The following is a 26706-nucleotide window of genomic DNA, read 5'->3' as shown; positions in this document are numbered from 1 at the left end:
CTAGGGGACAGATGACCTCAGAAGTTAAGTCCTATAGTGCTCAGAGCCATTTTGTACTATTGTTAATAACACGTGTTTGGCCATTGTTGGACGAGTAAGTTCCGTAAATTTTGTGGCCTAGTACTGCAATTACGTTTAGAAATACGCTGGTCGCATTGTAAGTCATTACGATGTTATACAAAAGGCACAGTGTAGTCTGTCAATGGTTCTGAAGTTTCTCAGTGATACACTCATAAATATCGCAAAAATAAGTCAAGATCGAGGATACATAAACAAAGCATGCCACAGCACGTATTATTTATTAGCGGATACAACACACTGCTACCAAACTGTCCGATCCTTCACGACATCGAAGCCACATTTCAACGAAACTTACAACATTAGCAGGAGCATCACGACGATCAGCGTTACGCGATTTACTCTCCTGTACGCCAGTGTCTCGCCACGGACGCGAGTCCCAACTCTAGCCGCCTGATAAGTGTTCAGATACTAAGTTGGGGTGACAGTAACGTCACAAATACGTGGGAGTGACCGGCTGTAATGATAATACAAAAGTGTACGCCACACAGAGATTCAGTGAAAAAACTGGAAAGCTGAAGTACTTGGTCCACAAAAGTGGCGTATTTCAGAGTATTTACGAGTAGTATCACCCTGAGACCCTTCCCATATTCAATTACTAGAAGTACAGAAGACTTAAAGAAGAGTGGTTCGTTTCGTTGCAGGTTAGACTAGAGAGTGTGAGAGCGTAAAGGAAATAACTGCACTCCAAGTGCAGACAGTACATCATGGCGTGCTTTACAATTAAAATTCCGAGAGCCCATTGTTCCTAGAAAAGCCAACCAGCAATTTGCTTCCACCAGTACATCGCGAGTGGACCATGATGGCAAAATGAAAGTGATAAGTGTTTCATCCTTCCCAAGAGCCATTCGCAACTGAAAAGGGGAAGGGGAGGGGACGACGACTTGAGAATGGCACCAGAAGTAGAGTGACTGGTCTACATTTTGGTTACCATTTACTTTTTAAGGCACATCTAACGTTCTATTCAAAATAAATGAAGAATATTGCAGTAAAAAATATTTTGACTGTTCTACTATAAGTAATTAAGATGGAATGTATCATACTTTCTCTATTTCTTCTTGTTTCCGATTTTAAAAAATATTGGTGAATGTACACAACTTGGAGGTGTGGTCTAAATTTGGACTAGTTCTAAAAATATTCAAATATCGTTGAAAACCACAGTAAGTGGATAGGGACTGCAACTGCTGTGTTCGGATGCAGGCTGAGTTGGCATCCCTTCGCTCCCAGCTTCAGGCAGTGTTGGCTTCGGTCACACAGCTTGAGGCTGTTGCCAATGGGCATCACTGTGGGGGTCGGGATGGGGGTTTGTCGGGGACGGCCAGCTCGTCCCACGCATCCCCTGATCGGACTACGACTGTGGTTGCCCGGGATACTGCCCGCATTGAGGCTGATCCCTCACCTGTGGTAGAGTGGGAGGTCGTTTCAAGGTGTGGCAGGGGCGAAAGACATTCCGGAGGGCTGAACGGAAAGCCTCTCCAGTTTGTCTGACGAACCGGTTTCAGGCTCTGTCTCAGGCTGATACTGATCTTCGGCCTGACATGGCTGCTTGTCCTGTTCCAGAGGTTGCCCCTCAGTCTGCAAGATCCGGGCAGTCGCAGAGGGTGGGCTTACTGGTAGTTGGGAGCTCCAACGTCAGGCGCGTAATGGGGCCCCTTAGGGAAATGGCAGCAAGAGAGGGGAAGAAAACCAATGTGCACTCCGTGTGCATACCGGGGGGAGTCATTCCAGATGTGGAAAGGGTCCTTCCGGATGCCATGAAGGGTACAGGGTGCACCCATCTGCAGGTGGTCGCTCATGTCGGCACCAATGATGTGTGTCGCTATGGATCGGAGGAAATCCTCTCTGGCTTCCGGCGGCTATCTGATTTGGTGAAGACTGCCAGTCTCGCTAGCGGGATGAAAGCAGAGCTCACCATCTGCAGCATCGTCGACAGGACTGACTGCGGACCTTTGGTACAGAGCCGAGTGGAGGGTCTGAATCAGAGGCTGAGACGGTTCTGCGACCGTGTGGGCTGCAGATTCCTCGACTTGCGCCATAGGGCGGTGGGGTTTCGGGTTCCGCTGGATAGGTCAGGAGTCCACTACACGCAACAAGCGGCTACACGGGTAGCAGGGGTTGTGTGGCGTGGGCTGGGCGGTTTTTTAGGTTAGATGGCCTTGGGCAAGTACAGAAAGGGCAACAGCCTCAACGGGTGCGGGGCAAAGTCAGGACATGCGGGGACCAAGCAGCAATCGGTATTGTAATTGTCAACTGTCGAAGCTGCGTTGGTAAAGTACCGGAACTTCAAGCGCTGATAGAAAGCACCGAAGCTGAAATCGTTATAGGTACAGAAAGCTGGCTTAAGCCAGAGATAAATTCTGCCGAAATTTTTACAAAGGTACAGACGGTGTTTAGAAAGGATAGATTGCATGCAACCGGTGGTGGAGTGTTCATCGCTGTTAGTAGTAGTTTATCCTGTAGTGAAGTAGAAGTGGATAGTTCCTGTGAATTATTATGGGTGGAGGTTACACTAAACAACCGAACTAGGTTAATAATTGGCTCCTTTTACCGACCTCCCGACTCAGCAGCATTAGTGGCAGAACAACTGAGAGAAAATTTGGAATACATTTCACATAAATTTTCTCAGCATGTTATAGTCTTAGGTGGAGATTTCAGTTTACCAGATATAGACTGGGACACTCAGATGTTTAGGACGGGTGGTAGGGACAGAGCATCGAGTGACATTATACTGAGTGCACTATCCGAAAATTACCTCGAGCAATTAAACAGAGAACCGACTCGTGGAGATAACATATTGGACCTACTGATAACAAACAGACCCGAACTTTTCGAATCTGTATGTACAGAACAGGGAATCAGTGATCATAAGGCCGTTGCAGCATCCCTGAATATGGAAGTTAATAGGAATATAAAAAAAGGGAGGAAGGTTTATCTGTTTAGCAAGAGTAATAGAAGGCAGATTTCAGACTACCTAACAGATCAAAACGAAAATTTCTGTTCCGACACTGACAATTTTGAGTGTTTATGGAAAAAGTTCAAGGCAATCGTAAAATGCGTTTTAGACAGGTACGTGCCGAGTAAAACTGTGAGGAACGGGAAAAACCCACCGTGGTACAACAACAAAGTTAGGAAACTACTGCGAAAGCAAAGAGAGCTCCACTCCAAGTTTAAACGCAGCCAAAACCTCTCAGACAAACAGAAGCTAAACGATGTCAAAGTTAGCGTAAGGAGGGCTATGCGTGAAGCGTTCATTGAATTCGAAAGTAAAATTCTATGTACCGACTTGACAGAAAATCCTAGGAAGTTCTGGTCTTACGTTAAATCAGTAAGTGGCTCGAAACAGCATATCCAGACACTACGGGATGATGATGGCATTGAAACAGAGGATGACACGCGTAAAGCTGAAATACTAAACACCTTTTTCCAAAGCTGTTTCACAGAGGAAGACCGCACTGCAGTTCCTTCTCTAAATCCTCGCACAAACGAAAAAATGGCTGACATCGAAATAAGTGTCCAAGGAATAGAAAAGCAACTGGAATCACTCAATAGAGGAAAGTCCACTGGACCTGACGGGATACCAATTCGATTCTACACAGAGTACGCGAAAGAACTTGCCCCCCTTCTAACAGCCGTGTACCGCAAGTCTCTAGAGGAACGGAGGGTTCCAAATGATTGGAAAAGAGCACAGATAGTCCCAGTCTTCAAGAAGGGTCGTCGAGCAGATGCGCAAAACTATAGACCTATATCTCTTACGTCGATCTCTTGTAGAATTTTAGAACATGGTTTTTGCTCGCGTATCATGTCATTTCTGGAAACCCAGAATCTACTATGTAGGAATCAACATGGATTCCGGAAACAGCGATCGTGTGAGACCCAACTCGGCTTATTTGTTCATGAGACCCAGAAAATATCAGATACAGGCTCCCAGGTAGATGCTATTTTTCTTGACTTCCGGAAGGCGTTCGATACAGTTCCGCACTGTCGCCTGATAAACAAAGTAAGAGCCTACGGAATATCAGACCAGCTGTGTGGCTGGATTGAAGAGTTTTTAGCAAACAGAACACAGCATGTTGTTATCAATGGAGAGACGTCTACAGACGTTAAAGTAACCTCTGGCGTGCCACAGGGGAGTGTTATGGGACCATTGCTTTTCACAATATATATAAATGACTTAGTAGATAGTGTCGGAAGTTCCATGCGGCTTTTCGCGGACGATGCTGTAGTATACAGAGAAGTTGCAGCATTAGAAAATTGTAGCGAAATGCAGGAAGATCTGCAGCGGATAGGCACTTGGTGCAGGGAGTGGCAACTGACCCTTAACATAGACAAATGTAATGTATTGCGAGTACATAGAAAGAAGGATCCTTTATTGTATGATTATATGATAGCGGAACAAACACTGGTAGCAGTTACTTCTGTAAAATATCTGGGAGTATGCGTACGGAACGATTTGAAGTGGAATGATCATATAAAACTAATTGTTGGTAAGGCGGGTACCAGGTTGAGATTCATTGGGAGAGTGCTTAGAAAATGTAGTCCATCAACAAAGGAGGTGGCTTACAAAACACTCGTTCGACCTATACTTGAGTATTGCTCATCAGTGTGGGATCCGTAACAGGTCGGGTTGACGGAGGAGATAGAGAAGATCCAAAGAAGAGCGGCGCGTTTCGTCACTGGGTTATTTGGTAACCGTGATAGCGTTACGGAGATGTTTAATAAACTCAAGTGGCAGACTCTGCAAGAGAGGCGCTCTGCATCGCGGTGTAGCTTGCTCGCCAGGTTTCGAGAGGGTGCGTTTCTGGATGAGGTATCGAATATATTGCTTCCCCCTACTTATACTTCCCGAGGAGATCACGAATGTAAAATTAGAGAGATTAGAGCGCGCACGGAGGCTTTCAGACAGTCGTTCTTCCCGCGAACCATACGCGACTGGAACAGGAGAGGGAGGTAATGACAGTGGCACGTAAAGTGCCCTCCGCCACACACCGTTGGGTGGCTTGCGGAGTATCGATGTAGATGTAAGATAAATGAAAACAATTTGTTTATAGAATACAATATCAGAACAATTTATGAAGTAATTTCAAAATAATATTGCATAGTTTTATTTTAGAATCACTGCGGTATTCAAAAAATCAGGTCACATAATGTAAAATATTGTATTCTCTTTGCAAGATTCACAAACATAAATATCAGTCCCTGCACGTTCGTTGTGGTGCCCACATTACGTGTGGTGCACATAACGCACCGCTCTCCTTGCAAGTCACCACAGAAGTTTCCTTCGCAAAAAATGCGTTCTGCATCATCAGTTTGGCCTGTTTCTGTCCAGCAGCAAAGTCTAAATCAACCGAGTCGCCGCTAACGAGTCGCGTTGCCGGTTCATCTAACTGACTCACCTGGACTATCTTCATGCTTTTTTCGTCCTTTTCCATTCGTAATTTTTTTCATTTTTCTCAACCTCCACTTTTTTGGATGAGATTTCAGACACTTTTCCAAACTTCGGTTTATTTTTCACAGTGTATAGTTTGAGGAGAAGCAAAAATTTTTTCGTCAGTAGCACTCTTTTGTAACATTGTTTTGTAAGGGCTGTCAGTTATCAGGACAGATCCGACAGCTTTAAATAATTTGTTGCTTTTTTTAAAGGCGCTGATCTGCCTCGTTCCATTTCTTCCTGTTTCCCTGCGGGAGATATTTTTGTTTTCTTCTCTTGTTTGTAGAACTAAAATTGTATAGGATAATCATATCGACAAAATGGTCCAATATGTAGACTATCTTTAGCCCAAATATAGACCACACGTAATGGCCAGGATTTAGACTACTGCTGATACTAATTTTCAGGGTAATTAAAAAATATCGGAAAATAGTAGCTATTAAAACTAAAGACATTCTAAAAGATAGTATTACCCTTAATACGACACCCCAGAGAGAAGACTATTTGTGTTAACAGAAACTGCATGAAAAAATAATAAATGTCTACCTGCAAACGTTTTAAGAGGATAGAAATTGAGTTTATGTTGACCACAATCGCATACGACAAAGAACTTTCGTGGAGGTTTTACAGAACAGCTGATGGGGCCAGAAACGCTGTTTTGCGTTGTTGCAGCCAGATTGCAGCCTTTCGCAGTACCAAATTTCTAGCTAGCCCAAATTTAGACCCTATCCCAAATGTAAAACACTTCATCTACCCTCCGCCACACACCATGAGGTGGCTTGCGGAATATTGATGTGCATGTAGATATAGATTTGAAGAGAGCTACCATTCGATAGACCTGTTTTAAAGGTAACAAGGCAAAAAAATCCGAGAGGAAGCTTGGGCAAACAAGTGACTAATCCGAAGAACGAAACTCATCAAGAAAGAAATACACCTACGCTCTGTTACTTACGGAGCTGATTTTCGTAATTATCTAAGAATGGCTGAAACTTCCTTTTCGGAACTGCTGTTCCATTCGTAACGAAACAGAATACAGTCGTGGGAGAGACTGTAAGTTGGGAGGAGAGGTTGTGAGGTATGTTACGGTTTCCGGCCCCTGCCAGAAGTTGACATGACCTCTTACAGTGACATCTAAATGCCGAGGAAAATAAGTTTGATGGCATTTAATTAACGATTAATTAAATCCTAGAGCACTAAAGGGGGCGGGGGAATATTACATTGCTACTAAACCATCGTAAATTTTACTATTCCAAATTTCATTCAAAGGAAATAATGATTTATAGGTTATGTACTAGATTATTGCAATTACTAGAGCTCCAGCGGTATGTTACATACAAAAAAGTGTAAATTCTGTTTTATAGCCTATAGTGGCAATTGGAAAAGAAGCCATAATTTCTGTTATGCACTGCTTGCAAATTACTGTAATTATTATAACTCCAAGAGTACTTTAAACACCTAATGAGTAGAGTATCCCGTTTTAGACATTACTATTGCAATCTATGCAAGACCTAGCTCACTATTCTGCGCAAACTGCTCTTGAACAGTGGTTACAAAATGTTGCCATTCTTCATTTGCTCGAAGGACAAAATGAGCATACTTTTCTCCCTTGAATGGTTTATACGTTCTTTTTCTTATTCTTCTGCTGTTGTTGCTGCTGTTGCTGTTGTTCAGGTGAAGTTTCTCATCGCACAGCACGCACTACGTTAGTGGCAAAATCAAACTCGACATCTTCCATCTCGAGCTAATTTCTGTAGCAAGCGACGAAATCAACACCGAAGAGGGCCAATGTGACATAACCTAACACCCTTCTGTCACTAAGATAAAATCTCTGCGTTAAAAGAAATATGCGAACTATTAGAAAATAAAAAAACACACACACAAGACTAAACATTCGTAATATTTACTAGAAAAACACCAGTACCAGCGAACCGCTGCAGTCAGGCAATAAATAATTCAGCCATTGTTAACAATAATGTTTGCCATGAAAGTACTCAAGAGCATGTGTCGCTCACGACTCCGGATTGGTGGGAACCGCGAAAAGATGCCAAATGTAATTGTAAATTTTACGAGGGTCTAGTAATCTACGGTTTGGGAATTTATTCATGACGACACGAGACATACATAAGACGATTCGCCAGTTTGCGTAGAGTATGAATCTATCATCGGAAATGCAAATTATATTTTTACTGGACGCGTTTGTTTGTCAGGACGGCTGGACGAGGCGTCAGTCGTTCCTACTTCCTGCCTTGTGGTAGACTCTGGGAAAGTCTCTGCACTACACAAGCTCCACTTAAATACTGAGATATCGAGTGTACACAATCGCAGAGTTTTACAGATAAGCGATCTTCGAAGGTGTTAGGACAGACGTATATCCATATTTGAAAATAATTTTCGCACAGTTCAAATCAAGCGTTCGATCTGTGGTACTTGCTTTGCATCCTCTGAAACATGAACTGAGTTCGAAAATAATAAATTTCCTCGAGAACGGAAAGCTAGTATCCACGAATCAGCACTGTTTTAGAAAGCGTCTCTCGCCCAGTACGTTGTCCTCGACGCCGAGTGTTCGTCGGAGACAAGGGTATCGTCGGATGGGCCCAAGGTCACTGTGACGGAAGGGCTGTTATTTTGTAGAACGAAAAACCAGTCCAAGCTGCAAAGTTTTACTTTTTATTCACTCGATGATTAGTTTCGGACCGAGGCCCATTTTCAAATTACCATAACAAAGTCAAAAAGGGGATTTCCGAAGATGTTAAATATGTGTAATGAACATTTACAGTGTATAAAGATAATATTCGACTTTGTTATAATGATTTAGAAATGGGTCTCGGCCCGAAATAAATCATCGAATCTATAAAAAATAAAAAAATTTGCAACTAGGACTGGTTTTTCGTTCTACGGATTTACAGAAGTTGCTTCCGTCGTCTGCTGATAATGTAGTGAAGCGGAAGGTGTCGAAGTTGAGAGACTTGGCAAAAATTTCAATTAGTGTGATGGATGTATAAAAATGTAAGTTAATGCGCACGAGTAGGAAGAACAAAGCGGTAATGTTCGGATGCAGCATTAGTAGTTTCCTGCCTGGCACATAACGTCGTTTAAATATCTGGCCGTAACGTCGCAAAGCGATATGAAAATGGAACGAGGATGTGAGGATTGTAGTAGACAAGGCGAATGGTCGACTTGTGTTTATTAGGAGAATTTTAGGAAAGCGTGGTTCATCTGTAAACCAGATCGCTTATAGGACGCTGATGAGATCTGTTCTTCAGTACTGCTGCAGTGTTTGGGATCAGCAATGGGCCGTATTAAATGAAGACATCGAATCATTTAAGAGGCCTACTGCTAGATTTGTTTCCGGTGTATTCAAATGACAACCAGGTATTACGGGCCCGCTTGGAGAACTCAATTGAGATGGAAATACGGAAGCGTCCGATCCCGCCCGTCTGCTTTGACCCATGACGTCACAAATATGGCGGAAACGACCATAAACCACGATTCCAATATGGCGCATATAAAGTCGTTACGTACACATTATGAAGACGAAAATACATCGAAAAACAAACACACTTTCCACAAAAAGCCTAATGACACTAACGGGACAAACGCGGGAATGGGGTGTTTTTAGGTGGGGGGCAAACTAAATATAAACAAATTTAGACACCCACCCCCATACAAAACCACACAAAAAGACGATAAAAACCGACATCACAAAACTCCCCAAATACCACTAGACTCAATATCATCTGGAATCGGACACTTCCCTTGACCTATATAGCCTAACAGCATCTCCCGATCCCCTAAATTATAGTCAAACACTTCCCTTGGCCTGTATAGCTCAAAAACATCCCAGCCACACATTGGGATCGAACACTTCCCTTGACCTGCGCACTGTTAATTTTATCCGTCATATCCATTCCTGAACAAAATCAACAACCGATTAATTTTACTAAAATTACCACACGACGTACAGCGAACAACACTAAATTAACCTTCACACAAAATCGTTAACTCACTGAAGCGAATTCCACTACAAACACAGCCGACACTCTAAAAATTCTGGATAATGGGCAAAAGCAAACTGAGCCCATTACACCACACAAAAGAAAACCCTGAACATACCACCAGAGAGCACAACAAACCACAACATGATGACATCTACAAACACGCCACACTCACAAACCAAACTCCGCGCCGTCATGACGTCACACACGACAACACCCTTACGTCACGGATCAAAGCCGACGCGTGGGATCGGACGCTTCTTCCAGGAGGGAAGGTGACATTCTTCTCGAGGAACGCTATTGAGAAAATTTAGAAAAGCGGTATTTGCAGCTGATTGCAGAATGATTCTACTACCGTCAGCGTATATTTCAGGTAAGGACCACGAAGATGAGATACGAGAAATTAGGGCTCATACGCAGAGACACAAACAAGTGGTTTTCCTCGCTATGTTTGCGAGTGCAACAGGAACGGAAATGACTAGTAGTGGTACAGCGTGCCTTCCGCCTTGTGCATCTACATCTACATGACTACTCTTCAATTCACATTTAAGTGCTTGGCAGAGGGTTCATCGAACCACAATCACACTATCTCTCTACCATTCCACTCCCGAACAGCGCGCGGGAAAAACGAACACCTAAACCTTTCTGTTCGAGCTCTGATTTCTCTTATTTTATTTTGAGGATCATTCCTACCTATTGAGGTTGGGCTCAACAAAATATTTTCGCATTCGGAAGAGAAAGTTGGTGACTGAAATTTCGTAAATAGATCTCACGAAAAACGTCTTTGCTTTAATGACTTCCATCCCAACTCGCGTATCATATCTGCCACACTCTCTCCCCTATTACGTGATAATACAAAACGAGCTGCCCTTTTTTGCACCCTTTCGATGTCCTCCGTCAATCCCACCTGGTAAGGATCCAACACCGCGCAGCAATATTCTAACACAGGACGAACGAGTGTAGTGTAAGCTGTCTCTTTAGTGGACTTGTTGCATCTTCGAAGTGTCCTGCCAATGAAACGCAACCTTTGGCTCGCCTTCCCCACAATATTATCTGTGTGGTCTTTCCAACTGAAGTTGTTCGTAATTTTAACACCCAGGTACTTAGGTGAATTGGCAGCCTTGAGAATTGTACTATTTATCGAGTAATCGAATTCCAACGGATTTCCTTTGGAACTCATGTAGATCACCTCACACTTTCGTTATTTAGCGTCAACTGCCACCTGCCGCACCATACAGCTATCTTTTCTAAATCGCTTTGCAACTGATACTGGTCTACGATGACCTTACTAGACGGTAAATTACAGCATCATCTGCGAACAACCTAAGAGAACTGCTCAGATTGTCACCCAGGTCATTTATATAGATCAGGAACAGCAGAGGTCCCAGGTCGATTCCGTGGGGAACACCTGATATCACTTCAGTTTTACTCGTTGACTTGCCGTCTGTTACTACGAACTGCGACCTTCCTGACAGGAAATCACGAATCTAGTCGCACAACTGCGACGATACCCCATAGGCCCGCAGCTTGATTAGAAGACGCTTGTGAGGAACGGTGTCAAAAGCTTTCCGGAAATCTAGAAATACGGAATCAACTTGAGATCCCCTGTCGATAGCGGCCATTACTTCGTGCGAATAAAGAGCTAGCTGCGTTGCACAAGAACGATGTTTTCTGAAACCATGCTGATTGCGTATCAATAGATCGTTCCCTTCGAGGTGATTCATAATGTTTGGTTCAAATGGCTCTGAGCACTGTGGGACTTAACATCTATGGTCATCAGTCCCCTAGAACTTATAACTACTTAAACCTAACTAACCTAAGGAAAGTACACAACACCCAGTCATCACGAGGCAGAGAAAATCCCTGACCCCCGCCGGGAATCGAACCCGGGAACCCGGGCGCGGGAAGCGAGAACGCTACCACACGACCACGAGCTGCGGACCATAATGTTTGAATACAGTATATGCTCCAAAACCCTACTGCAAACCGACGCCAATGATATAGGGCCGGCCGAAGTGGCCGTGCGGTTAAAGGCGCTGCAGTCTGAAACCGCGAGACCGCTACGGTCGCAGGTTCGAATCCTGCCTCGGGCATGGATGTTTGTGATATCCTTAGGTTAGTTAGGTTTAACTAGTTCTAAGTTCTAGGGGACTAATGACCTCAGCAGTTGAGTCCCATAGTGCTCAGAGCCATTTGATATAGGTCTGTAGTTCGATGGATTACTCCTGCTACCCTTCTTAAACACTGGTGCGACCTGCGCAATTTTCCAATCTGTAGGTACAGATCTATAGGTGAGCGAGCGGTTGTATATGATTGCTAAGTAGGGAGCTATTGTATCAGCGTAATCTGAAAGGAACCTAATAGGTATACAATCTGGACCTGAAGACGTGCCCGTATCAAGCGATCTGAGTTGCTTCGCAACCCCTAAGGTATCTACTTCTATGAAACTCATGCTAGCAGCTGTTAGTGTTTCAAATTCTGGAATATTCCATTCTCCTTCCCTGGTGAAAAAATTTCGGAAAACTGCGTTCAATCTACCTACATCTGCGTAGATGTAGGCAGTAGAGGTTGTGTTGGCCCGGCGCACAGATTCCGTGATCTGGGGTGTCGGATAGCGGCGCGCCGTGGCGCTGCGTGGGCGTAACAGGTAGCCAGCCAGCCAGCCAGCTGGTGGCGCCAGCAGAGCGGCGCTGGCGGTCCAGTGCGGCCGGCACCAGCGGCCAGTCTGCTCGCGGACGGCGTGCGGAGAACACGGCGGGACGCGCCGCGGTGAGTAGGCCTACACCACGAGGGTGCGCTAGCGCAGCGGCACTGCCGGCTTCCTGCTTCTCATAGGGAGACCGCAAGCAAATACGAATACATTAACAAGAGCGCAAATTTACTGTCGCGGACGCTTTTGGGTCATTACGCCCACCGTGATATCCGTACATTTGTTTTAGTGCAGCGAGAGAATCTTCAGCAACGTATCTGCTCGTCTACTGCGTAAAAATATTTATTTCAAGCTTGACGGTGAGTCCATTTTCGGCAGCTGTCACATGAAAGTTCGTTTTTTTAATTTCAAGCGCGTTATCCTTGCTGCAACCTAATATCTATTTACGTTCCTGACACGTTCGGCCGCTTATACATTTTGATTGTAAAGACATACTGAATAATGGCATACTGAATACATTCACTTTCGTTAATAAATTACTAGTTTTATGAATTTATTTATGGAAATGACGTTATTTCGAAATTTCCCGTTTCCCTGCGCCACACTGTATTAAAGGCGTCTTCACTGGATCTTTTCCTGCGAACAACTTTTGTACCAACGATAGATTTTTTTAGTGATAGGTCACAGTTCTCGGAAGATAAATCAGACATTGGTCTTATATCAGCACTGGAGTCTTTTGCGTCATTTACCTAATGAAAACCGAAATGTCAAAGCTACGTAACCAAAATATATCTACGTGAATATGTGGCGATTTTTCACAAGTGTAATGGAAGTGCGCCCTCTAACGTATCGCCAGAGGGGGAACGCAGATTTTGGTAGGACAGACGAATAATTCCAAGTACCATTTTATACATGTAAAAACTGTGATGTGAACTGTTTCGAATCGATGAGAAAGTGCCGCTGCAGATGCCTTTAATTTAAAAGGAAATCGCACGTGGAATGTAAATAAAGACTTTCGCAGCGCTACTTTATATCGTATACTGATAACAAAAAGGTTCATGCAATTTCACAACACTATCTTTCACTAGAATTGAGACTGAAATGTAGGTGTGAATTTTAACTTGTGCATAGCACCATATTTTTATCTTATTTTCAAAAGAACTACCCGATTTTGCCGGATTGTATCTTGGTCACTTGTGGACTTACAACTTTGGTGTACATTTCAGAATCGTTTATCGTCAAAGTTTTCATTTACCTTTCACAAATGTCTTGTGCCCTCCGCAAACGGCAAACATCCAGACAATAGTCAAAGACCCATACTTCTGAAAGCATGTATGGCGCTACAGCATTCACTCCCGCTGTTGTGAGCCGTTATAGTTATCTCAGAATTGTCGTAAGGGTAGACACACAACGTATCACCCCCCCCCCCTCCCCCCCCCATGCCACCTTGTCGGTCAACTGGACAATGCGAAGTCGATATACCCCTTACGTCCGATCCATCGTTGAAACTCATGCCGCGCAGCTATAACTCAATTGCCCTTGCTGAATCCACGAACGACAACGCCTGTCATTGCTGTATTATGTATATGCAATTGAAAATGAACAAAATGTAAAAGTTTCGTGAACTTAAATTTATTCTATTGAGCGATATTTTTTTCTTTATTTGCCCTAACGCATTTCAGAAAAAAAACACAAGGTGAGTAAATGTAAATAGCACGCACACATTTCGCTATCCACTGTGGCGCAACATTACAGAATATTTATCACGATAGTCGCAGCTTCAGACATCTGCTCTACAGGTAATGTTCTCGCTTACAAGCAAGGATTTTCCACCAAGGAACTACCTTTCGTTAAAGTATAGAAAATGTGTAGGAGGTGCAACAAGTTAAGAAGTCCAGTGCATACTTGATCCACACGAACGAACTTCTTTTAGGACATCTCGTAGGTGACTGCCTAGAACTGTGAAACATACGGAAAAAAGGGTATTTGTGCAGTCAGCTGGAACATTACATGTTTATTTTTATGTTGTTGAGCAACAGCTATACAATAATCTTTAAATGAACATTTGACTGCATTGTTGTTAATTTAATTACGACCTAGGTTTCGGTCTTTTATTGCGTTTTCAACTGATTGTCATTAATACATATTGCAAGCCAACAGTCTGAAAATCGGCCATAAATTAAGAAAATATTGACTCCCCACGAAATGCCAGATGTAAAATCATCGTCTTTTTAAAAGATCTGTAAATGTCCGCAGCTCGTGGTCTAGTGGCTAGCGTCGCTACCTCTGGATCATGGGGTCCCGGGCTCGAATCCCGGCTGGGTTGGGGATTTTCTCTGCCCGGGAACTGGATGTTTGTGTTGTCATCATCCCATCGTTCATGAATGTGGCTAGACTGGTCTGAATACAGATTGGAAACGTATACCGGCGCTGATGACCGCGCAGTTTAGCGTCCCACAAATCAGTCTGATCATCATCATCATCATCAGTAAATAATAGTGGGAGCACATCATATTTCGCAAAAACAGTAAACCGATTTTTACTAAATATTTTCTTAAATATAGGTCGTAATTAAACAATAATAGAGTCAAATGGCGGTGCGTTCATTAAAAAAGAAACATACATGTTCATTTTTTACCAGAGTCAGATATTACAACCATCTTCACAGAAGATTCGTTGACGGATACTGGTTTTTTACTGTGAAGAGGTTGTAACAACTGAAACCAGTAGAGAATAAACATACAATTGTAGAACTTTTTCGAAATTAGTTTTGGATTTTCTCTGCCTCGTGATGGCTGGGTGTTGTGTGCTGTCCTTAGGTTAGTTAGGTTTAAGTAGTTCTAAGTTCTAGGGGACTGATGACCATAGCTGTTGAGTCCCATAGTGCTCAGAGCCATTTGAACCATTTTGAAATTAGTTTTCAAGGGCTAAGTGACAAATTGTCTTAAAATCAATAGCCTATTTTAAGGATCTCTGGATAGTGTACTAATTCGGTTTACATATCTAAACATTTATTTTGCTGAAAGAGCTGAGGTTTCCCAAGTGCAGTGGCAGTTTATGCCAACACGAAATTAACTGCGCAGCACGTATTTCGGCGCCATTAATTTATCCACGATACAGGTGGCTGAGCCCAATGGCTATGGATTAATTACTGCAAGAAATGCAGTAAACCAGACAGAACTGTATTTATGCAGAAAAGCATTTCAGCGTTTTACCAATCTACAACTGGCTCAATAAATTTTCATATTCATCGTCATGAAGCTCATGTCGACTGCAATTTTTAGTGCTGCAGCTGCCCTGCGAAAATAAAAATTCCTGGAGCCACAATCTTTTTTGCGAGTCGTATGTTTACGTCCAATTTACAGCTAGGTGCACGTAACAGCCGGCCGGTATGGCCGAGCGTTTCTAGGCTCTACAGTCTGGAACCGCGCGACCGCTACGGTCGCAGGTTCGAATCCTGCCTCGGGCATGGATGTGTGTGATGTCTTTAGGTTAGTTAGGCTTTAGTTCTGAGTTCTAGGGGACTGAATACCTTGGAAGTTCAGTCTCATAGTGCTCAGAGCCATCTGAACCATGTTTTTGGACGTAACATTTATTCTGTTTCCTGTAGCTCCTTGCTTTGATATTATGTACACGTCCCAGACCAGACACACATGGAGTGGTGCTCTTTTGCAATGGAACTTTTCGTTTTTAAATTCTCATCAATAATTATACCTACAATTTTTGAAGTTTGCATCCTAATTATTACTTCTTCAGCTTCATTAGGTACTCGACCCAGTCTCTGTTCACTTTCACCAACTACTACTGTGTCCTCAGCATACCGTATCATCCTGGTTTTCTGTAAATGAGAATCGATTCCCACACGCGGATAGTCGTTTAGTCGCCTCATTTTCTGCACAATACACACATTAAATATCAGTGTTTACGATTTTGAAACATCAACGATTTTCGGTCTGCCACCTCATGCTGCAGGCGCATTATTATTATTTTCAGTTGTTTTTGTTGCTGGTAAGACGCCCGTCCCCCTCATCGTAGGACCATATAACGATGAAATCGATCGTGGAAGAAACACCAATTCCATTCATTCTTCAAACAGCTTGGGACTATGATGAACATCACTAGTAAGACGGCTCACTGTCGTCACTCTATCGAGCAGTTCGCAAGTCTTCCCACTTCCTTTAGTAAACAGCAGTCTTGTCAGCTGCTACTGTAATACTTCCGTACGGCTCAACGCCCTGGCCCGGCCTGGCCTAGTGCAAGTCTTCCAAGTGGATGTCACTTCCAAGAACTGCGTGTCCTTAAACCATCCCAGTAATCCTGCCACCGAAAAAGGGCCTGCAGTTTAACTGTGCAATTCGAATCACATGCTCCTGCGAAACCTTGAAGTGTAGATTAAAGACAGACTGAAATATTTCGTGATCCGTGATCCGACTCCGTCTCGATCCAGTCACCTTTCCGTTTCCAGGCACGCGCTTTACCATTTCTCGCCCGATGTCTGTCTTCGTCGTTTTTTCGTCAGTTCTGTGCAGATGTCGCATGACATGTTTCAAATTCTGTCTGTGAGAAACTACACTCAATTTTTTCCTTTTTTTTTCGAACACGCAGAGTTTCCGTTCAGGCTGTCTAGGCCATTAATCCCGCTTATTATCACTGATTACATGGTTTTATAACTCTCTTGTGCGTGACAGACGTCTTTCATACGAACTATTCATTCCGCAAACCATTTGAGATTTTTCTGTTTTCTATACAGGGTGATTTTTTCCCACCGTGTACAAACTAGGAATTGATCGATGAGAGGATACGTAATAAAAAAAGGTCTAATGAACGTATGACCGGAAATGCATGGTTTCCATGCTAGAGACCATTTGTGTCACCCAGTCTATTCACAGATGAGGCCACCTTTACTCGGAGTGGTACCTTCCGCAATAGTCATCTATGGGATAGTATGTAGAATCCCCATGGTATGGTGGCAACGAATCATCAGCATCAATGCAGCCAGAATCTGTGGGTCAAGATAATTGGTGACAGTATTTTGGGACCAATCTTCCTTCCACGTCGCTTAACACTCCGGAATTATCAGCGTTTCTTGCGGGTGACGTTGCCTCCCCTGCTGGAAGAAGGGCCACTGATGATTCGCAGGTCGCTTCGCCGTTAACGTCCGGACGCATCTCACAAGGGAACCTCTCCATCGCACCCCCCTCAGATTTAGTTACAAGTTGGCACAGTCGATAGGCCTTGAAAAACTGAACACAGATCAATCGAGAAAACAGGAAGAAGTTGTGTGGACTATGAAAAAAATTAGTAAAATATACAAACTGAGTAGTCCATGCGCAAGATATGCAACATCAAGGAACATACGAGGTCAGAAGCGCCTTGGTCCCATGGTTAGCGTGAGTAGCTGCGGAGCGAGAGATCCTTGGTTCAAGTCTTCCCTCGACTGAAAATTTTACTTTCTTTATTTTCGCAAAGTTATCATCTGTCCGTTCGTTCATTGACGTCTCTGTTCACTGCAATAAGTTTAGTGTCTGTGTTTTGCGACCGCACCGCAAAACCGTGCGATTAGTAGACGAAAGGACGTGCCTCTCCAATGGGAACCGAAAACATTTGATCGCAAGGTCATAGGTCAACCGATTCCTCCACGGGAAAACACGTCTGATATATTCTATACGACACTGGTGACGGCATGTGCGTCACATGACAGGAATATGTTGTCGACCCACCTAACTTGTACACTTGGCGAATGGGTATAAAGATTCTTCTACCTTGCCCGATTTAGGTTTCCTTGTGGATGTGATAATCACTCCCAAAAAAGTGATGAAAACATAAGAGTTTGTCACATAAACTAAAAATAAAAAATTAAACTTTTCACTCGAGGGAAGACTTGAACCGAGGACCTCTCGTTCCGTAGCCGCTCTCGCTAACCACGGGACCACGGCGCTCCTTGGCTCCCAGTCTCCTAATGTTACCTATCTTCGCATGGACTACTCAGTTTGTATATTTTGCTTATTTTTTTTCATAGTTCCACACAACTTCTTCCTGTTTTCTCGATTGATCTGTGTTCAATTTTTCAAGGCCTATCCACTGTGCCAACTTATAACTAAATCTGAGGGGGGTGCGATGGGGAGGTTCCCTTGTCAGCCGTGTCTTCCCGGGTCGGTGGATCTGACGAGGGTGTCCAGTTGCATGGCCTGCTCGTTCACCGGATCTCAACCCGTGCGATTTCTGGCTATGGCGTCATCTCGAAAGTATCGTGTACGTAGAGCCATTCCAGATGTGGAGATACTGGAGCAGCGCATTCATGCTGCCTTCGACACTGTTCGGATGCAGACTGGCCGACTTGAACGTGAGAGACAGAACATGCTACGGCGCGTAGATGCTTGCGTTGAGGCACATGGAAACCATTTTCAGCACATACTGTAACTGTGGCTGCATATTAGACCATAGTCTCTGTAACAATGTCTGACTGAATAAATGGTCTCTAGCATGGAAAACATTTCCGGTCATAGGTTCACTAGACCTATTTCGTTCCGTAGCCTATCATCGACCAACCCCTGCACTTTGTACAAAATTGAGCAGTACAGGAATTTTGATGTAGAAGTGTCAGCCTGGATCGTACAAGGATAAAATGCCTTCTGCAACGGCACGGGTACAAATTCTTCTTATAGTAAATTTCCACTCACACTCACATCTTTTTCTGCAGCGACGCCTGCCCTGTTAGAAACGGATAATGTTTCTCGACTGGGTGAGCCATAGTAGAACCTGTCGCATTACATGTATCTAAATGGGGCATGTCATGTTTTCCAGTTTCAAGATGACATAGCTTCTAAATGAAAGTTTAAATCGAAAACGTCGGTATATTCCTACTAGTTTTGTATAAAACATTGAGCTGTGTTCCGACATTCACACGAAAACACAGTCACTCATTATGGCCAGCTTATGGTAATTAACGGAACCTCTTAGCAGAAAGATTACAAAACGGATTGTATGTAACATAATGTCCGCTCTAATATACAAATGCCACATGAACTTCAGTTAATTCAAAAATCACAGTTTACTCATAAAAAACGGAATTTCACTCTTTCGCTTTCTCACTTGTTCGCGATTGCTTTGCGGCACTCCACTGCCAGATTTAATTCATAATTCCGCAGAATTATTGTATTTAATCAGAGCTCCTAATACACACGACTTATTGTCATGCTGGCTCAACTCTGAAGGCCATTAAGACTCCACAAAGAGACTCTTGTAGCCCACCAGGTGCACATGAACATACTGTCCTCTGGCTGAGAACAATCTTAGTTAATTCTATATCAATATTAGGCCGATCACAACTTAACAGCTTTTATGAACAATTTATTAAAAGAACAAATTTAGATAACCCATAAATACGCAAATTACTTTCCTCTTTAAATAACTTAATTATTGTAATATGCTTCTCGCCTGAAAGACCTACGAACAAAGGGCTTCTAGTCATTGAATATTTTGAATTACCTTGGCGGAAAGCACGGGGAGCTGACAGGTCCCGCCTCCTGCAGTTTTATAGGGCATTGTTCGATAACGTCTAGCTTATGGCAGCGTACTCTATGGATCTCCCCGTCCTTCCTATCTCAAGATGTTAGATGCTGTCCACCATGAGGGTATTCGGATATCGACTGCAGCCTTTCGGACCAGCCCAGTTCAGAGTCTGTGTGCAGAGGTCAACAACCACTCTGAATTTGACGACTTATTCTCTTGGCCCGACAGGCACTGAAAATCTCAGCGTCACCTCAGTCATTGGTATTTAGTTCAGTGTCCAACCCAACTCTGAACGGCTGTTCGGGAATCGGCCCCATGCGACCATGCCATTTTGGCTGTCTCAAGGATCTGGATATATCAGACCTCAGAATACACACCCAGGGATGGAATGCGTTGCCGCGTTGTTGTCTTCACAGGCCCAAACTGATTTTAAGTTTGACGCGGTACAAGAAAACTTGCACTCCATATTGTTTTTACAATTTCGTTTTCTTCCATTTTAAGTACATACCATAGTTTTATCATTGTTTATGCGGATGGATGCCAGCAAGAGAATGTCCTCGGTTGTTACCGTGTTTTCCCTGACAGTTATGAAAGTGCTCCTTTCGTAACATTTCACAAATTATGTTGCACAGCTATAGGCATTATGATGGCACTGGAGAGGATTCACAGACATCACTAGGTTTCTTGTCTGTTCCGACTCTCTTAGTGCATTACAAGCACTTCACCAAATGTATCCAGTAGACGAGTTAATTCAGCTCATCCATGACTCCTTCCAGCGGTTCCAAGTCTGTGGCAAGGAGATGATCTTTTGCTGGTTACCTGACCACATCGGGATAGAGGGAAACGACATGGCCCACGAAGCAGCCAAGGAAGCATGTCGGGATGGAGTTGTCCGTCAGTCCCCTCCCGTTGCATGCCGTCATATTATTTTCTGACAGCCCCATCATACGTCAGTGGGAGACTGAACGGTTGAAGGTGACAGAAGACAAACTGCGAAACCGACCACACAGGCACTGGGAGGAGGTTCTGCTTACCAGGCTGCGCATCGAACGTAGCCTTCTAACACGTGACTTCCTCGTCCAGCTGGAGGATCCACCACTTTGTGAGCTCTGCTGTCTTCTACTGTCTTACGTACTGTTTTCGGGCAGCCCTCAGTCTCGATGGAGATCTGCCCACCATCCTCGCCGATTTTGATTCCAGTGTTACGAGGGTAGTGACATTCTGTGAACTGTTCGGCTTCATCCCTATTGGTGGGGAAGGGAGGCAGACTTTAACGCATTACAAACTGCTCCGCGTGTGGGGGTAGTCTTCGTCCCCAATCACGAGATTGGCATGCTGACTATTGGTCAGGGCGTCGATATCTATGATGTTGAGCGCCCCCTCATCTCAAATCACCACCACCTTCATTCACACTAGCAGCTGAACATATGAAGTCAGCAATAATTAAGAAACGACGTAATATTCACGGAAGGTAGTTTCATTTAAAAAATCCACGGTTTTCACTACTGAGGATTTCACACTCCTTAAGATGCTGACACCTTTCGGCCACAGTCGTCACTGGTAGGAATTGCTGCTGGATCGGAGTGCACAGACGTTAAAACAGCATCGTCTGTGTGAACGTATCTGCTATCGTCAGACTTCTATAGGTGCGGTGCAAAGCGCTATAAACCTCACTTCCACAAAAAGAATCAGTTACAAACATAAAAACATTAATCTTGAGATAGAAAAATATTTATGCAAATGTAGATTCCGAGAACAGTTCTACAATGGTGCGAAACGTGGACGGCGGAGAAGACAGAAACGAAAAGATTGCAAGCTTTTGAAAATTGGTGTCTGGAGGCCAGATGGGTTGAATGAGAAAGGAATTTAGGTATTTTGCGGCAAATCAATAAGAAAAAATGTAAAATAGATAGCGAATCAAAGTGCTAGAGTGGTTGGAGACATTTTACGACGTGTGGCATTGCTGAAAAGTGTAGTTCAAGGGATAGTGAAAGGAAAGAACCTAAGGGGCAATGATATATATATGAGTACGTAAGACATAGTATCTATGACACGGGACGTGACAGTTGTGCTGAAATTGAGATAAATGGAATGATCGAGCGGAACACATCACCTGCCGTAGTTTGCCCGCCTAGAGCAGGTCTGTCTTCTTGATGCCACTCCCAAGTCTCGGTAAGCGACGAGGTGGCCAAGTGTATCAAATCACAGAATAACAGCAAAGGAACTGCAGCACCAGAAATTATACCACGAAGTGAGTTCTTCCTTTTGCTCTTCAGCCCTTTTAAATCAAGTTGATTAAGACAGCCAGCGAGCGGTGCTGCAACCGCCTTAGGATCGCTTTCTCGTGCCTCTTCCCCTGCGCAGAGCATTGTGCAGGCCAGTTCTCCGGTCGCGAATATTCCGCCCACTCCCAGGGAAAAACCTAATTTTGGTGTTAATCGAAAATAAGAACAAATTCTGTACATGCTTAGACAGTATTGATGTATAGAGGTTGGACAAAAATGTGAAAACATCGCGGGAGATGCACTCTTTCACATAAACGTAGATGCCCCCCGAGCCTGCAGGTTGTGCTCTGTCGTGCTCGACCACGATCAGCAGCTGCGCAGCGTCCTCAGCACGTTGTCAGTCGTAGTTAGAACAGCGTTCCGTGTAGTGGTGAGTGCACTGTGTCTCAGCTAGGTGAATTCGAGCGTGGGCAAGTTGCTGGTGCTGATACGGTGCGTGTCTCCGTAGACGAAGTGTCTGCTGTTTCAAGAGGCACAGTATCGAAGATTTTTACTGCATACGGGGAAATGGGAAAAAACATCATTCGCTAGGTCACAACGTGGATGAAAGTGTGTGTTGAGTGATCGTGACAGACGGTCGTCGAAGAGGCTTGTGGCAACAGAGGACGACACCTGCGAATCACTGCAGCACCAAAAGAACGAAGCAGCTCAGAAAATCTGTAGGACGGGGGTGGCTCCAATTCAACTTTTTCTGCTATACTTACATGTTTCAAATTTCGATCTAAAACGTGCCCTTCCCTACACCTACGTGCTGAACTTTGCTGGTCTGGGAGGGTCCAGACCACCCAACCCTACGTACAGTCTCCACTCATCTCTATTTTTCATTTCCACTGTCTCCTCTCTTTCGCTCCCACTGCTGCTATCTCCATCCACCTCCCTTTCCTATTAACTACCACTGTCACTCGCTGACCATCAATATCTCCTCTCTCTTTACCTCCCATTGCTATTATCTTCACCCATCTCTTTCTATCGCTCCCACTTTCTCCATTACTGTTTCCTCTCCCTTTCCCTCCCTGTCTCCTCTCTCTTCCGCCGTCACTGTCTCTCTCCTATTCTTTCAGCACAAAAGACCGCGAATATTTTCGCATGCCAAGATTTTTGGTGAGGAAGGCGGATTGAGTACTGAGGCAGCTGGTTCTCCACTTTCCTGTCAGGAACCTATTCGACGACTTGGTTCTAAGACATTTTCGCCGCTGAAGCATTGCCTACTGCCTATATAAAACAAATTCTATAGATCAGTAGCGTATCAGAGTTTGTTTATGACACACACACACACACACACACACACACACACACACACACACACACTCACTTCGAAACAAAGAAGTATGCATAATATCAAGGTAACAAACATCGTTTGCTTTACATTTTTTCTGGATGCTTAGCTCGTCGATCGTAATTCCTCGAAAACGTCCTGCTTATGACTTGTCTCTTATGAGCTCAGACTAGTTTCCAATGCGGAGGCTGTTCTTTTCTAACTGATCTAACATGGCTGTTATTACTGTCATCGTCTTTAATACTGATAAAACAGTTCTAGTGCAGAGACGCTCAGTGTTGTGCTGTATGCGACTGCAATTTCATGGAGGATGCATCTTTAAATGTAAGATGGTAAAAGCAACGCGTACAGGAATTTGAGAAATGCCGAAATGCTTTGTGCAAGTGTAACAAAAGCGAATGGTCCTGGTAACTGCGTGGTTCCCAGAAACGAACTACCGATGACGCTCGGCTCTGCAGACAGCGTTATCGGAGGGCCGGCCTGCCGACTGCACACACTGACCACAAGATAATGGGCCTCTCAGAGTGTTTGCTCTGTGCTTTCGGGCAGGAGCGGAATTATACGGCTGGCGCCGTTTTCAGTTCTCTTTCCGACGCTCCAATTCATTTCACTGTCACCAAATGGACGCAGATTAAAACAAAGAGGAAGAGAGAAGGAGCCGTTGTTGTAACGTTGTCAGCACCGCAGAGGATGTAAGATCCTGAGACAATGTCATAGTACGCCTGAAGAGCAATTGCAATCATCCATCATCAGTTTTTCACTCCAGTTGCCTAGGTGAAATTTACAAGTGCTCTTCACCTGCATGTGTCCATGTACCCTCTTCTCTCAGAACTGTATACCAGCTGACTCCTCTTTTTCCTATATCCTCCATCTCTTTCCTTGGGCTTCCTACCGGTCTTCTACCATCAACAGCTGTGTGCAGCCACTGTTTTGCTATCTTGCCCTCGTCCAATTGCTTAACATGACCAAACATCTGAAACGAGCCCTTGTCACTTCTTCTTTCAACGTCACGTACATTCCAGCATCTTCCCTTTTTTTTCCCTATCGTTCCTAGTTTTCTGGTCCATAGTTCGTAAGAAGTTCATTTTTGCGGCTTGAAGTTTGTTTTCCACCTGTTTCGTTATTGGTTCAAATGGCTCTGAGCACTATGGGAATTAACATCTGGGGTCATCAGCCCCCCTAGAACTTAGAACTACTTAAATCTAACTAACCTAAGGACATCACACACATCCATGCCCGAGGCAGGATTCGAACCTGCGACCGTAGAGGTCGCGTGGTTCCAGACTGAAGCGCCTAGAACCACTCGGCCACACCGGCGTTATTGTGTAGGTTTCTAGACCATATGTTGTTATAGGGATCTTAATGGAAACTGTTCTTTCTAGAGTAGGATCCGAAGTTGTTGGTAGAACAGAGCTCAGTTTTGAGTTCAATAATTAATCTCAAGTTGGGTCCTGTTATCGCTTGAAATGATTTACCCTAGATATTTGTACTCGTCTGCTGTTTCCAGTTGTGTATCTTTCTGCTTTAATTTTTCTCTCTTATTTTTCCTGTTGATTGACATTGCAAACTGTTCCTAATTTATTTATTGTTAATGCTTTTATTACACCCTTCATCGACTCCACTTGTGCCAACGCCCGTCTCGCTTACCTCGACTTCCTGAACAGTGAAGTTCGCTCTCTGTTCTTCCACTATTGCAGTGAATCCAAAATAGTGTACACTCACTGTGTTGGCAGCAAAATAGAAAAGATTAATGATGAATCTACAGAAACAGTTTACAAATATGTATTAGAAAAAGTGAAAACTGCAAGCCGATGAAGACTTAGAGAAATAAACAGTCAATCAAAAGTGAGTTAAGTCTTTTGGAAAACTGAATGATGTATTCAGAAGTAAACTATCACTACTTCTTCAACGGAAAGTCTATAGCCAATGTATGCTGCCAGTAGTAACTCACAGATGTGGAAATGAGGATGAAGTAAGTTCAGTTGCTGATGGAATAAATGGCAGGCTTCGATACACTGTTAGAAACTGCATCGAGTGAATACAAAGGCAGCACAAATGGTCAAAGATTTGTTTGAGTCGCTAGGAACTTAAACGGAAGAGCCAAAAAATTATCAATTTGCAGATGCTCGATGTCTCCCACAATAACCGGCTCTGAGAGTGGAAACTACGACTATTAATCTTTCTACATTTCGCCCTAGCCAGGATAGACATGCGTGGAGTGGCTCTTTTGGGATTGAAGACCACGACAACAAAAAACAAAGACTCGTAGGAAGTTATTTTTCCACCGCCCACGAATAGAACTCAAAACTTAATGTGCAGGTCAACAAAGAGAACCTTCTGACACTCACTCGACACTGTTTCGAAGAGCATAACAGTGGCTGAAATAGGCAATAAAATTGCCTACTCACAGACAGAGCATCGAGGAAAGTTACAAATATTGATTCTTATGAAGTTCATACTGAAATTAATGAGCAACCCTTTGTTGTTGTTGTGGTCTTCAGTCCTGAGACTGGTTTGATGCAGCTCTCCATGCTGCTCTATCCTGTGCAAACTTCTTCATCTCCCAGCCTACATCCTTCTGAATCTTAGTGTATTCATCTCTTGGTCTCCCTCTACGATTTTTACCGTCCACGCTGCCCTCCAATACTAAATTGGTGATCCCTCGATGTCTCAGAACATGTCCTACCAATCTATCCCTTCTTCTAGTCAAGTTATGTCACAAGCTCCTCTTCTCCCCAATTCTGTTCAATACCTCCTCATTAGTTATGTGATCTACCCATCTAATCTTCAGCATTCTTCTGTAGCACCACATCTCGAAAGCTTCTATTCTCTTCTTGTCCAAACTTTTTATCGTCCGTGTTTCACTTCCATACATGGCTACACTCCATACAAATACTTTCAGAAACGACTTCCTGACACTTAAATCTATACTCGATGCTAACAAATTTCTCTTCTTCAGAAACGCTTTTCTTGCCATTGCCAGTCTACATTTTAAATTCTCTCTACTTCGACCATCACAGTTATTTTGCTCCCCAAATAGCAAAACTCCTTTACTACTTTAAGTGTCTCATTTCCTAATCTAATTCCCTCAGCGTCACCCGACTTAATTCGACTACATTCCATTATCCTCGTTTTGCTTTTGTTGATGTTCATCTTATATCCTCCTTTCAAGACACTGTCCATTCCGTTCAACTGCTCTTCCAAGTCCTTTGCTGTCTCTGACAGAATTACAATGTCATCGGCGAACCTCAAAGTTTTTATTTCTTCTCCATGGATTTTAATACCTACACAGAATTTTTCTTTTGTTTCCTTTACTGCTTGTTAGGAATATTAATTTTGTTCTTCGGACATTCCATGAATCTAGATACTTTTACTTTCAGATAAGGTCGATTTCTTTTCATATTTCTCCTGCTTTTTTTTTTCCTTGCGGCTGCTTGAAGGCACCGACTCACCACTTCTTGTATGTCCTCCGACTTTAACCT

General features: G+C 43.6%; 1 protein-coding gene across 4 annotated transcripts in view; it reads left to right on the top strand.

The window, feature by feature from the left end:
* LOC124804661 (zinc transporter 1) overlaps positions 1-26706 on the top strand; it is a 682916-nt gene that overhangs the window by 331106 nt on the left and 325104 nt on the right. The window contains exon 1 of one of the 4 annotated variants that reach the window (XM_047264900.1): positions 12199-12270. The exons of 2 other annotated variants lie outside the window; for them this stretch is intronic. The gene's annotated coding sequence lies outside the window, so the exon portion shown is untranslated. Of the gene's footprint in view, positions 1-12198; positions 12271-26706 lie in introns of those variants that run through there. One more of the 4 variants, XM_047264899.1, reaches the window with a different exon arrangement.

This window comes from Schistocerca piceifrons, chromosome 7 (assembly GCF_021461385.2).
Source record: "Schistocerca piceifrons isolate TAMUIC-IGC-003096 chromosome 7, iqSchPice1.1, whole genome shotgun sequence".
NCBI lineage: Eukaryota > Metazoa > Arthropoda > Insecta > Orthoptera > Acrididae > Schistocerca > Schistocerca piceifrons.
This window is presented reverse-complemented; position numbering and strand designations above follow the sequence as displayed.